Below are 14,007 nucleotides of genomic sequence, written 5' to 3'. Positions count from 1 at the left end.
TCTCTATTTCAAATGCACACTCAGTACTGCTAACATTCCTACAATTCCCTGGTATGTCTATTGAAAATCAGTGTCTCAAACCTTTTCCTCTTTCCTTAAATCTCCAATTTAAACCCTCCTTTTCTTTCTTCTGTTGCCTCATTCTTTTAGACTTTATCTTTATTGGGAAAATGAAAGCCGCCACAGGGCAATTTCCTCTTCTTTCTACCTCTGAACTTACTAGCCTACTTGCATCTCTACCCATTCTGCTAATTTTCTTATATTAATGGATAAAGCATCTCTATTCCTGGCAAAATCCAATTCCTATACTTATGCCCTGGATTCCATTTCCTCTTGCCTTCTGAAAATATTGCTTCTACAGTTATTGTTTTTCTCCTGTATCATCATTTTCTTCCTTTTCTGGGTCATTGACATCAGCACTCCAACATGCTATAGTGTTTCCACTATAGTGTTTCCAAAGTTTTGATAGCAGAACTTTAAAGAGTGGTTGGTAGTCTCTACTGCTATATTCTCATCTTCTGTTCTCTTCTCAACCTAATACTCCACCAGTACTGCAAAGCCTTACTTATCTGACTCCTATTTACTTTTTTTTTTTTTAATAAATTTATTTATTTTATTTATTTATTTTTGGCTGCATTGGGTCTTCGATGCTGCGCACGCGCTTTTCTCTAGTTCTGACAAGCAGGGGCTACTCTTCGTTGCGGTGCACGGGCTTCTCATTGCGGTGGCTTCTCTTGCGAAGCACGGGCTCTAGGCACACGGGCTTCAGTAGTTGTGGCTCGCAGGCTCAGTAGTTGTGGCTCGTGGGCTCTAGAGTGCAGGCTCAGTAGTGGCGCACGGGCTTAGCTGCTCCGCAGCATGTGGGATCTTCCTGGACCAGGGCTCGAACCCGTGTCCCCTGCATTGGCAGGCGGATTCCTAACCACTGTGCCACCAGGGAAGCCCTCCTATTTACTTTTATCTCTTTTCATCTTAATCTTCTCCATCACTAGGCTCCTACCACATCAACTTTACTTCCAAATGCCAAGCTTATTTTTTGACTAAGTGTCTTTATTCCTGTTGTTCCTATACTCTGAAGATTTCAGAGAACAGCCAAATGAGCATTCATGTTTCAGTCCTGACATATTATGTAAGAAGCACGCTCTAGATCAGTTAATACTCTCCCTTTACCTTTTTGTATTTTCTTCATGAAACTTAATATTGTCTTGAACTACCTCATTTGTATTTCTTGTGTGTCTGTTCCTCTAGAATATAAGCTTTATGGAAAACACTCTTGTCTCTATACCTAAAACATGTTGACGTGAAGTAGATGTGCAATAAATATTTTCAGAATGGATGAGTGAGGTTGACTGTTTAACTTTTTTTTTTTTTTTTGGGTAAGGACCATTGCACACTTATTTTCCAAGTTGAAATTCCTTGAACAAGGAGTCCCATCACAACATTTATGCCTTCACAGTTAATTGAAGCAAAGACTAATGTCCATTGAAATTGAGCAAACTTGGTTACAATAGATTTTATCTTCCTAGTTTACCCAGGAAGATTTTCATGCAGGCATTGTTCATAGGTACTTGCTACATAACTACTCAGCCTTTTCTTCCTTTCAGTTTGGCTTTGTATACTAAAACACTTTTTAGGTTAGAGTGATTGGAAAGAGATGCTTACAAGGTCTGGGGTTTCCACCTCAGCGTATTTTTATTAAAACTGTTTCATCATTGGTCCTCACTTGACTGTGGAATTGCTAAGATAACGCAACTTCTTGATCTTTCCGTGGCCAGATTGCACTGTTTTCTGTGTTTCTGTCATGAGACTTTTTTCAGACTCTGCCCCATCTTGCTTTGATCTTGGATTTAGATAGGACCTTTTACAGACAGTACTTTTTTTTTTTCCTTGTGTTCCTTTTTAGAATGATCTTACAGTTCTCCTCCTCCCTGACATTCTTGTTCAACCTGAACAACCACCCTAAACTTGCTTCTGTTCTGCCACCTGGCCTTGGCTGAGCCTTAGTTCAAGCTTAGTCTGGTTGCTCCAGTCTTGATTGTGACTCTCAGCACATCATACTCTTAACCCCTCAACTTTATGTTTCTTAAAATTCTTTATATTTTGCTCTCTAAAATATGACAAGATTCTAATACTAACTTCAGTGAAAGACTTAGCTACTCCACCTTTTTTCCTGTCCTTCCTGTATATTTTGCTGACCTTTGGTTGACGCTTGTCTATGGAGAAACCTATTGTTTAATTCTGTTCAGGAGATGGCAGGATGTTTGGTTGTCTGATCTCTCAGAATTAGGAGACTGCTTTCATTGTCATTGTCTCCCAGGATGTGGCAATGGAATAAAAAATTATCCATGGCTCAAAATAACACAGTTGAGATATTGCAAAAACAGCCACATTTGCAATTTTTTAAGAAACATATTAGTGTCTTTATGAGCCTTTGGTAGTAGTATAAGTTTGATTTTTTAATTGTTATTACATATCTTAGCTTCTATTATTCTGATGAATTATACATTTAAGAAGGAATTTAGTTACATTCATTCAATAAATATTGAGTGCCCGCTTTGTGCAAGGTACTGAACTAGGTGATAAAGAGAAGAAAAGACTGTTCATTCTCTCCGACTTGCTTTTGATCAGGTTTGGGACTATGGGGGTTGTGAGAGGCAGGCGAGCTGTGAAGGTCAGCTTACTGAGACTGTGGTATTGCAAAGTGAAGTCCTGTACTTGTGAGTGGAGGGATGCACAGTATAGCAGGAGCATAGGAGGAACTTTCCCCACCTTCTCACTGAGGTAGTTAGGGACAGTGTCACAAAGGAACCAACATTTGAGGGCAGAATCCTGACGGAGGAGTAGAAATTTTCCAGGTGGGCAAGTGGGGAGGGCCTTTTCATGGAATAGCAAGTTTAAAGGGATGCAGCATAAGAACTAGTATGTTCAGGAAAGTTCAACCAGTTCATTATGTTATAGGAGTATAAAGTAAGAGGTGAAGGAGTGAGGGGTGATAAGGCTGGACCCACATCAAGGGACCTGATCAAGAAGGGTCTTGTTTGCCTTTAGATCTGAAGGGACTTAGGTTGAATCTAGCCAGCGACCTGAAAATACTGCAGAATTGTTACTAGGAGTGCATCTTGGGAGGATTGCTCTTGCAGTAGCATGGGGGCTGGATTTGGAGGAAGGTGAGAGAAGATCCCAGTTAGGAGGCACACCATCTCTTTCGGGGAGAAGGGGGCCTACACAACCGCCACGTACACTATGGCAAGTTCTGTTATGGAAAAGTGACCAAGGTGCACTGGAGGAATAATAACTCTCCCTGGATGATTGAAATTTTTGTAGAGGAAGTGGTATTTACTTATCGCATTATTAAATAGAAATTACATTGGGTAAAATTGTAACATAATAAAGATCTGAGTTTTATTTAAAAGGCACAGAGAAATGCTGGATACCTCTTTTAATCATAGAAGGCAAGAGAAACTTTGGAGAGGAGCTCAACCTTTGGGGTGACAGTATACGTAACTTTTTGGAGGAATACCACATTACTTTATTTGAAGGAATAGTACAAATGAAAGAACGTAGATGGATGTTTTAGTGCAACTTATAGAAGAGGTAAAGGTGACCCCAACGTGCATGCACTGCCTTGGTGACCAGGAAAGTGACCCTGTGGCCATGGGTAGCCAGCCCGAGGCTCAGCTCTCAGTGTCCCTGTCTCCCAGGGTGTGCTTGTAAGAGGGATACTTTGCATGCCAGATTCGTGGGCCCCCATTTGTGCAAGCTGGTGTCATGGTCACCCAGTTCTTCGGATTTCATCTGCTCATTCAGGTAGTGAGTCTCAGTGAAATCACACAAGTGGGTATCATTTGTCAGTGAACAGTTTGTGCCGTTCCAGTAGGGACTGATTCACAGTGTTTTCCAAGTGTAGCCCACGTTCTGTTGCATTCAGCCAGCTTACTCAGTCGTCGTGGTTTAGTTTCTTGGTATCCTGAAGAGTTAGGGATTCAGCCACCTCGCTGGTTCTGCAGCTTCATCAGTTTCTCAGCGTATTCTCTCTCCTCATGACACTGCTGAAGAAAATATTAGGCAGTGTCCTTCACAGCCACACCATCGGGGTCAAAGCAGCAAGACATGGCCAGGTAGACGGAGGAGGCATAGAGCTCCAGGTGGGTCTGGTGGTTGATGGGGGCCTCCGAGTCCTGGTGGTCGCTCCGGCACACCCGCAAGGGGGAGTCGGTCATGGTGGCAGGTGGCTGAGGAGGGGCCTCCAGGGTGCTGTGGGGAGGTGTTTCAGCGACGGTTTGACCCAGGCTCTGTCAAGCCCTGTTGAAGCAGGACACCGCTGTGGCTCTCCGTGAAGAATGTCTGGCCGGGGGCATCTGGACAGAGTACTTCAAGGAACTTCGCAAATGTGTTCTTGGTTCCCACTAGACTTCAGGCTCCACTTGTGAGGTTGGAAAGGATTGTGGCTAAAATGTTACATTAAATGATGGGTTCGGTGAGTGAAGCATACAAGGCTTAGTAGCTGTGGAAAGAAAGCTTAGCCTGGTTTATATGGGGAAAAGTTTCCTGAGCTGTGCTGCAAAGGAAGCTAGGCTTTGGAATTGAATCTTATTGTGACAGTTTCTGTGAGTCTTCAGGCAGGTTGGGTAACTTCTTTGAGCCTCAGATTCCTCAGTTATAAAAGTATGAAAGATGTTTACTTTCTAGGTTTGTTGTGAAAATTAAGTGAAATAAATATACTGAAAGTATCCACCATATAGTAGGTTCTTAATTTCTTTCTGTGTTACATCTTTCCTGTTAGACATTTTCATGACTGGATAAGGAAAGTACTGTGACTAATGGTTTACCTCGTGTCCAAATTTCTTACCTCCTCAAGCAATCTGGAATCTTCTATTCAGTACATTGATCTGAACTTCCCTTTTGAGAAAATGTAAATGGGAGATGTTTGAAATCTTCTTGCTAATTTGAAGACTACCTCCTTTCCCCAACATGTTGAGAACACATAGATAAACCCATCAACTTGCCCTAGTAATTAATTGTTCTTACTGTAACAGGCTGGATCCTTCCACAGCCCTCACACAGCATTTTCACCATCTTACTCCATCCCTAGTTCATTCTCTAGTATCATTTTAACATGGTTTCTGCACACATGTTTCTGCATAAGTGATGCACAATCCTTTATATTTTACACTAGGAACTGTAAATGTTTATGGGTGTAGAGTTTATATTAGAATTTACCTTTAGAAGATCAAAATGAACTATCTTTAATTATTTTAATTTCCCCACCTCTATCTCTTAAAAAGATTTAAAGTAAAACCTTATTTTGTGAAATTTTCTACATTTACAAAGGTGGGGAATGGTATCATGAATCCCCAAGTACTAATCTCCCAGCTTTAACAATTTTCAACCCATGACCAATCTTATTTCATCTATACCTGTGGATTATTTTGGAACATTTCACATGACATCATTTCATTCATAAATATTTTAGTATTTATGAAAGATAAGGACTGTTTTAAATTTTAGAGTCTGTATCATCTATATTCCCCGCAGTGTCTGATTATAATGCTATACCTTTGAACTACAGTTTAACGAAAACGTTTAAGGCAGGGTTATTTTGCTCTTCTTTCCTGACTTAATTGGCTGCTTAATTATAAAGTATGTCCCTAATGTTAACAAATATTCTCTAAAAGTTTTCAATTGCAAGTGATTATTTAATCAGTACATTGTTAGCAAAACACATTCCTCAGTTTACTTTCTTTTTAAGCGCATGAATACATTCTTTTTTTTTTTTTATAAATTTATTTATTTATTTATTCTTGGCTCTGTTGGGTCCTCGTTTCTGTGCGAGGGCTTTCTCCAGCCGCGGCGAGCGGGGGCCACTCCCCATCGCGGTGCGCAGGCCTCTCACCACCGTGGCCTCTCCCATTGCGGAGCACAGGCTCCAGACGTGCAGGCCCAGTAGTTGTGGCTCACGGGCCCAGCCGCTCCGCGGCACGTGGGATCCTCCCAGACCAGGGCTCGAACCCGTGTCCCCTGCATTGGCAGGTGGACTCTCAACCACTGCACCACCAGGGAAGCCCCATGAATACATTCTTACTAGAAAAAATTAAACAGTACAGAAATACATACTATATCTTCTTTTTAAAACATAAATGAAATCTGAGTATATTTACTGTAATGCAACTTGCTATCCTTGGTTCACAGCACCACAGTCCTTTCCATTCTTGCCTGCCTCTAATCTGTTTTCCACACCGCAGCCAAAGTGATCTTTTTAAAATGTAAATCAGATAGTCAGTTCCTTGCTAAAAACCTATCTAATGACTTCCCTTTGCTCTTAGAATAAAACCCAGATTTCTTACCATAGCCTGCAAGGCCCAGTGTGATCTGTATTGCCTGAATCCTCTATCCTCCTTAACGTGCTGGGAGCCTCCTTTTGATTCCTTAAAGTTGAGCTTGGTCCTACCCAAGCCCTTTGAGCTTATTTTCTGCTCCTTGCCTGGTCATATTCTGGCATGCTGGAGGCTTCTTGTCATTCAGGACTGCTCTCCCGCCTTTTATGCTTTAACTCAAACATCTTCTCAGGGAGGACTTATTTGACTATATTAAGTACTATATTAAGTACTCCTCTTCCTTCTGTCTGGCAGAAATGATCTTGTTTATCCATCTTTTTCTCCACTGCATCCCTACTGCTAGATTAGTCAGTGCATAGACATTTGGTCTGTTTTTTAATGTGTGTGGCATCCTGTGGATCTGTAAGAATGTCAATTTTATTCATTTTTAGATTTTTTTTTTTTTTTTTTGCTCCACTAAGTTTGGTTCCTTAATTTTCTTATTTGGTGTTAGTTTCTTACGGATTAATTTTATGATTATCTTTGTTTTTCAGAATTGCTCATTGCTAATCTTTGAATTCTGATTGTGGGAGAAGGCTGATTGCCTGTCTGGAGGCTGAGAAATCCCCAGGGCCCCTTCCTTTTCCTTGTGTCAGAGTTTGGATCCCTCAGAGAACTGCAGCCACCTCCATGGTACATTTCCCCTGAGAGGGTCTTTGGATATGATTTTGCCCACCAATCTAATCCTGTCCTTTTTATGTTTTGAGAATTTTTCCCAAATTTCTGTTTTTTAGGTGGCCCTCTTCTTTTAAAAAATTTTTTTTCCAGCAAGGTTATGCATTTATCTTTTTAAGTGAATTCTGTCATTTCTAGAATTTGAGCATGTTGGGAGGTAGGCTCATGTGCTTAGGTGACTGTCTTACTCTAGTCCCCATGGACTACTTTCTTCAAAAAAAATTTTTTTTAATGTAAGGGGTAGTTTTTATCAGCCAGTCTTCTCCTCATTGAAAGGATTTAAATTAAAAAAATTTTGTTTTTGGAAAATCTTAAAAATATACCAAAGTAGAGAAAATAGTATCATTTACCACTGTGTACCGTCTGTCACCCAACTTCAAAAATTACCAACACCGGGTCGCTCCTATTTCATCTATATTTCCATCCTCCTCTCCAAGATTATTTTGAAGTCAGTCCCATTCTTCACATTATGTATTCTGTAAATACTTCAGTATGTGGCAGAGACTCCAGTGTAATGCTGGAAAATAGCCTCTCTCTTCAGAGCCCATGATTACCTGCAGTCTAGGGAGTTCTCATAAAGCTAAAGCCTGCTGGATTCTCCTCGTTGCTTTTTTTGGGAGAGACTACCTTATTCATTACTGTTATGGCCACAGTCTTACATACAGATTTCAGTAACATTTGTTAAATGAAATGTTAATTTCCGTAATCTTCGTTATGAAAAGTAGGTTATAATTTTGGATATGGTATGGAATAGGTGGAAACAGGTGACCCTCACATTCTGAATATAATCAGTTTCTAAATCTATATTGCATAGTGAATTTTCACAAGGCAGGAGCCTATATCTTCATTCTAAGTGGGAAAAATGACAGTACTTTCCCAGCCCACTGAAATCCCCCAACTGATTTCTCCAAATTTTACCCACACGCTCTTAAATAGGTTAGATATTTTCACATTGTTGCCCTAAACAAATAGGGCTCTGCAGGACCCTGAGTTTTTTTTTTTTTTAATTTATTTTATTGAAGTATAGTTGACTTAAAATGTGTTAATTTCTGCTGTACAGCACAGTGATTCAGTTATACGTATATATATATACACACACACACACACACACACACACACATACATACATTCTTTTTCATATTCTTTTCTCTTATGGTTTATCACAGGATATTGAATATAGTTCCCTATGCTATACAGTAGGACCTTTTTATTTATCCATTCTATATATAATAGTTTGCATCTGCTGATCCCAAACTCCCAATCTATTCCTCCCCCCACCCCCTTTTCCCCATTGGCAACCACAAGTCTGTTTTCTGTGTCTGTGACTCTGTTTCTGCTTTGTAGATAAGTTCATTTGTGTCATATTTTAGATTCCACATATAAGTGATATCATATGGTATTTGTCTTTTTCTGACTGACTTCACTTAGTATGATGATAGTCTCTAGGTCCATCCATGTTGCTGCAAATGGCATTATCTCATTCATTTTTATGTCTGAGTAGTATTCCATTGTATATATGTACCACATCTTTATCCATTCATCTTTTGGACATTCAGTAGATTGTTTCCATGTCTTGGCTGTTGTGAATAGTGCTGCTGTGAACAAAGGGGTGCATTTTATCTCTGAATTATAGTTTTAGGGCTCCAAATTTTTGAGACCACCAAGTTAAAGTTTCCTCCTTCCCCCTCTCCCTTTTTCCCTTCCTCCGTTGTACAGAGGGCTCCAACAGGCAGCCAAGGTGATAAAACACTATACAGAAACTGCAGACCAGGAATAAGAAAAGCAAGCTACTTTGTTTAGTAGGGTAAATAGTAAGGTAAAGTGCATTTCATTTGGCTTTTTGCTCTATTCGATGAAATCAGGAATTTGCTAGCTTTTGATGACTGAAATAGCAGGCAGTTGCTCAAATAGTTGCTCTGGGTGTCTTCCTGGACTCCTGCTCTTTCTTCACTTGACCTCTGCATCCAGACAGTTGACATAAGTCACAGGTAGTCGTCCTTTTCTTTCTCATATTTTTCTAAGCAGTGTATTCTTCTCTATTTCCACTGCTACTACTCCACGGTCAAGTCAGCGTCATGTCGCCTGGATTATTGTAACAGTTTATTGGTTTCCCTCTTCCCTTCTGGCTGTTTACTGGAATCCTCTAGCAGTGAAAGCGACCCACTCAGAGCAGTGAAGTCATGATGGGGAGGAGTGCTGGCTGAAATCCTGGACTTTGAGTTCTCTGAAAGCCTCATTAATCTTGAGCTCTGGGCTTCTTAGTATGATGTTCTTTGTGTTTGGAGTGCTGGTTTCTCTCTTCAGCCTTTTCCCACAGGTCCATCCTCCCCATTTGTCCTTCAGGTTTCAGGGGCGACCTTGGGGAGACTGTGTCCCCCACCTCACCCCCAGCACTGTCCCGTAGAACTTTCTGTGATGGTGGCAAATGTTCTGTATCATCCTTGCTGTCCCACACACTAGCCGCTAGCTATCCAGCATTTACACTGTGACTGGTGAGACTGAGAAGTTGAATTTTAAATTTAATTTTAACTATAGGTGTTAGGCGCCTTCACTTGTGCCCTCACAGCACCCTGTGTGTATTCCTCCCATCCAAACACTTACTGTAGTGTATGTTTTCCCAACATTTTGTTACTAAACATTTTGCAAAGTTGAAACAGTTTTATACTGTCCAGTCCTATACCCATCACCTAAACTCTACCATTAATGTAATTAGTATACTTGGTTTTTTTTTTCTTTTGGCTGCGTCGTGCAGCATGCAGGATCTTAGTTCCCCAACCAGGGATCGAACCTGTGCCCCCTGCATTGGGAGCGCGGAGAGTCTTAACCACCGGACCGCCAGGGAAGTCCAGTATGCTTGTTTTTAACACATATCCATCTGGGCATTTCTCTATCCATCCATTAATCCTTTTTTAAAAAATGTTTTTCAAAATAACATCAATACACAGGTCCCTAAATACTTTAACATGCATATCATCAGTAGTTTTTTGGGGGGATTAAAATTTATATACGATAAAATGTCCACTCTAAAGTATAAATCTGCTGGGTTTGATAACTGCGTATGTAACCCCGGTGTAACCCCAGCCTCCATCAGGATTAGAACACTCAGCACTCCAGGGGATTCCTCCTGCCCCTCCCACTCCTTTCTCCCACCTTCCTGAGTGATGACTCCTCGGATTTTTTTTTTCCTGCAATGTCCCTTTAGCGCACTGAAAAACGTAACATCATGTTCCCTGTAAAAGAAATGCTTTGGCTACTTAGTGTCCATATGCACCTTCTACACACATTTGAACTTCAGAACAACAAAAATACTCTATTTTCTACCTAACAAGATACAGCTCTTCTTATAAGCGAAGAAATTCTCACCTGTACCCTGGTTGAGAAGATACATTTGCAACAGTCATTGTGTCCGTTACTGGCTGTTACTAATTACTACTCTTAGTCCTTCACTGTCCTGTTCAGTATTCAGTTATATAAAAACGAAATTGTAAAGTTAATTCCAGCAGCATATTGTAAAATAAAAATGGGAATTAGAGAAAATATGGTTAGTATAGTTGATTCTCCTTATTCATGGTAGCTATATTCCATATGTCTTTATGAACGTTGAATTAGCAAATATTGAACCATTGTACCTGGGAGGAAATTCAGGGTTAGGATCCTGCAAGGCCTCAGGTCACTACATGTTTGTCAACAGATCAAAACATAACCTTGTTTTGTGTGTGTTTCTGTTTAAAAATATCTTATTTAATATATATTATTGATTGACTAACATTGAACTCATGGCCAGCAGCATTATCATTCATGTCTGAACGAAGCTTATCTAACAAACTTCTTTTTTTTAATTAAAAAATTTTTTTTTAGTTTTTTGCCCGCTCTGCGTGGCTTGCAGGATCTTAGTTCCCCAACCAGGGGTCGAACCCATGCCCCCTGCAATGGAAGCGCGGAGTCCTAACCACTGGAGCGCCGGGGAATTCCCCAAACATATTTTCTTTGAAAGGCACAGTACAGTCTCTTGCCCTTAGTAAGACTAGGCAGCACTATGCTTGGGGGCCATTTTAAACAGTCAAATCACCAAAAAAAAAAAAAAAAAAACCCACAAAAATAAAAACCATGACACTAAATACACTGTAGAAAGGACACTTGCTTATAACATGAGAGCTCACATAGGAAGAAAAAGTATCACCTTGTTTGACTTCAGCTCGGAACGTGCACTTCGAGTGACTCAAGTGTGTCACCATTCTGCACATTCACATGTCCTCAAATGACTGCCAAGGCGCCCTGAATATTAATTTGGGGATTACAGATGAATTGGAGGGCGTTACAAATGAATTTTAGGAAGTGGGCAAATTCTGAGATACAGAATCTGTGAATTGTGAGGATTGACTGTATATACAAATAAACGTGTATAAATAAACAAAGAGAAAATGTGCAGAGCTACTACAGTCCTGAGTCTGTAATTAGTCATGAGGTGAGAGTTGATGTATATGACATCCTTTGTCAACTTCCTGTTCCATACTTCTCATGCCTTCGGCTGGAACCTCAGCTACTCTGGCTTCTTTACCTGATGGCATAACCCAAACCTTTGTTCCTGAAGGGTCTGAGTGCTTAACTGTTCTGTTTGTGGTTGCTGTAGTTTTTAATTAACCTTTAGTATTGGGCATGGAAGTACTAACACCCTAGAGAATCCCCTGGGTTCCAGATGTAGCCCTCTTTGCCACTATTGTATAGCAGCAAACCCCATTTTTCCTTGATAAGCAACTACTTGCAGCTGGACAGCTAGCTGATGCTTTATCTCAGTTTCGTGCTGCATTAGGTTTGTATCCTGGAACCAAAACACTCAGTGGCCGTCTTAGTGAATTCTAATTTATAGTTCTTTTTTTTTGGATAACATTTAAAATAAATATTATTTACTGTTTAAATAAAATATTTAAAAATATATACAGGATTCTGGGTGAAGTAGATTAGTAAAATAAATGCATAACATTCAAATGCGTGTGTATCCAACATAAGAGAATTTTCCATGTAACTTAAGTTACAACTGTAAGTACCAGGGAAAATTCAAGATAATTTTGACAGAACACTTTTCTCAGTGTATTATAGTCATCCCTAGGTTTTGTGGGCTCTATGGTTTTTGTCAAAACTACTCAACTTTGCCATTGTAGTATGAAAGCAGCCTTAGCCAATGTGTAATGAAGGGGCGTGACTGTGTTCCAGTAAAATTTTATTTACAAAAACAGTTTTCTGAGCTCTGCTCTAGTAAGTGGGCACACATCAATTAATGAGACCAGATACAGTGTTATATTCCACTCTTCTTGATCTAATGCCTTTAGAATCCATTCCCACACGTGTTCCATGGGTTTCTGCTAGTTTATCAGCAAAGTCTTGCCGTTCTTTTGGTGTGTAAACTATTTTCCTTAGGTCATAGTGTATATACCTGCTAGTGACATCTGGAATGGTTAGGGTGGGTCTGAGTGAGCATCCCCTTTCATGGCATCTGCCCTAAGTAGTTGTCCTAGGAATTTTAAGCAGTGGAAGGCTAGGTTTCTCTGATAGTGGAAGGCAAGGCTGCTTCTACTGGTAAAGGAGGCTCAGAAGGACTGGGAGGTTTAAGTTGGTCAGTTTCATCCAGGTACAACCAGATGTCTCCATTCTAAGTTTGAGGATCCCATTCTTTTATAATACATGTCCTGAATTTCACAGGAGAAACTTGGCGAGACTCTGAATTCAAAGATTGTTTTAATTCAACAGCCCTCAAAATTAAATCTTGTGTTTGATTTTCAGCTAAATCAGCTTTGTGGCTACAAAAAAAAATAAAAAAAAGAGAGAGAGAGATGGTTTCAAGGCTGCCATGGAATCTCTCAGACTGAGTGGAGCTAGGAGTTAGCCCCGAGCTTGTTATTTTCCCTCTGTAAGTGCTCTAGTGTGCTCAAAGGAACCCACCCCACGTCTCAGTCCTTATTTTCATCATTACTGCCATGATGGTCAAGTGCAGCAGCCACTTGGGTTTCCAAGGCATGTGCCTCAGTTAGTACTCATTTTCTGTCAACCACAAATGATATCTTCATTAATTGATTCTACTACCTGCTACAGATTACTAACCTCTTGTTTCTCATTGACAGGGAACTCAGCCCTGCACTCAAGCTCAAGGGCATGACCAAACCAATCCTTAAATCCCATTTTTGTAGCTCTGTCTCTTCGAACCACTCCTAGTACCATTTGTGTATAAAAGTCTGGGTCCCTGCAGGAGACAGAAACCACACGGTGATTTTAAAGGGGGAAGTTTAATATAAAGAATTGTTATGATAAGAGGGTGACCATAATGATGTAGAGAGAACTCTACAGGATAGTCTAGGACTGAGAGACAGTCCCCAAGGAAGGGCCAACTTGGAGGGGGACCCCCTCCTCAAGGCTGGGGTTCAGACCTAATCGGAGACAGTATAGTTGCAGGCTAAGGTTGCTGGTAGGAAAGTGCGCTGAGTTGCCGGGGGATAGAGCTGGTCCACAGTAGCTGGGGAAGCGAGAAACCACCTTCTCAGGTGTAGGTGAGCCCCAGCTGGTGGGCTTGGGTGTGGGGGGGAGTTGGGGTGCTGCTGTGGGTGTGAAGCCTGGAGTACATGGCGTCCTGCTTGGGAGGGGGTGTGTGACCAAGGCCCCAGGTGGCTGAGGGGCTGGATCCCTGGGTGTACGGCTAGGCCAGGGCACCACTGGATGTACTCCCCCCCGCACACCACGCAGCAGGAGCCAGAAGAAAGTAAAGGCAGCAGTGGGGACCAGGAGGTGTCCTTCCTGCGGTGCCCCTTCAGCACCCTTCACTGACAGAGCCTAACACTGTGCTCAGCGTGTAGAAGAATGCTTACACGCTCCGGTCCATCATTACAGTCAAGAACTGAAGGATGAATTCAGAGCCGAGAGGCGGCACGTTGGTTGAAAATTGGCCTGGTCAGTCGGATCGTATCATTCT

At 41.1% G+C, this 14,007-nt stretch overlaps 1 protein-coding gene and 1 pseudogene across 1 annotated transcript in view; one reads left to right on the top strand and one right to left on the bottom strand.

The window, feature by feature from the left end:
• The window catches only part of DNAJC3 (DnaJ heat shock protein family (Hsp40) member C3), an 85,260-nt gene that overhangs the window by 4,884 nt on the left and 66,369 nt on the right, over window positions 1-14,007 (top strand). The window lies entirely within an intron of this gene.
• LOC133076646 (ferritin heavy chain-like) lies at window positions 3,675-10,450 on the bottom strand (annotated as a pseudogene).

Source organism: Eubalaena glacialis, chromosome 16, assembly GCF_028564815.1.
Source record: "Eubalaena glacialis isolate mEubGla1 chromosome 16, mEubGla1.1.hap2.+ XY, whole genome shotgun sequence".
Lineage (NCBI taxonomy): Eukaryota > Metazoa > Chordata > Mammalia > Artiodactyla > Balaenidae > Eubalaena > Eubalaena glacialis.
Note: the sequence above shows the minus strand (reverse complement) of the source record. Positions and strands in the feature narration are given on the sequence as shown.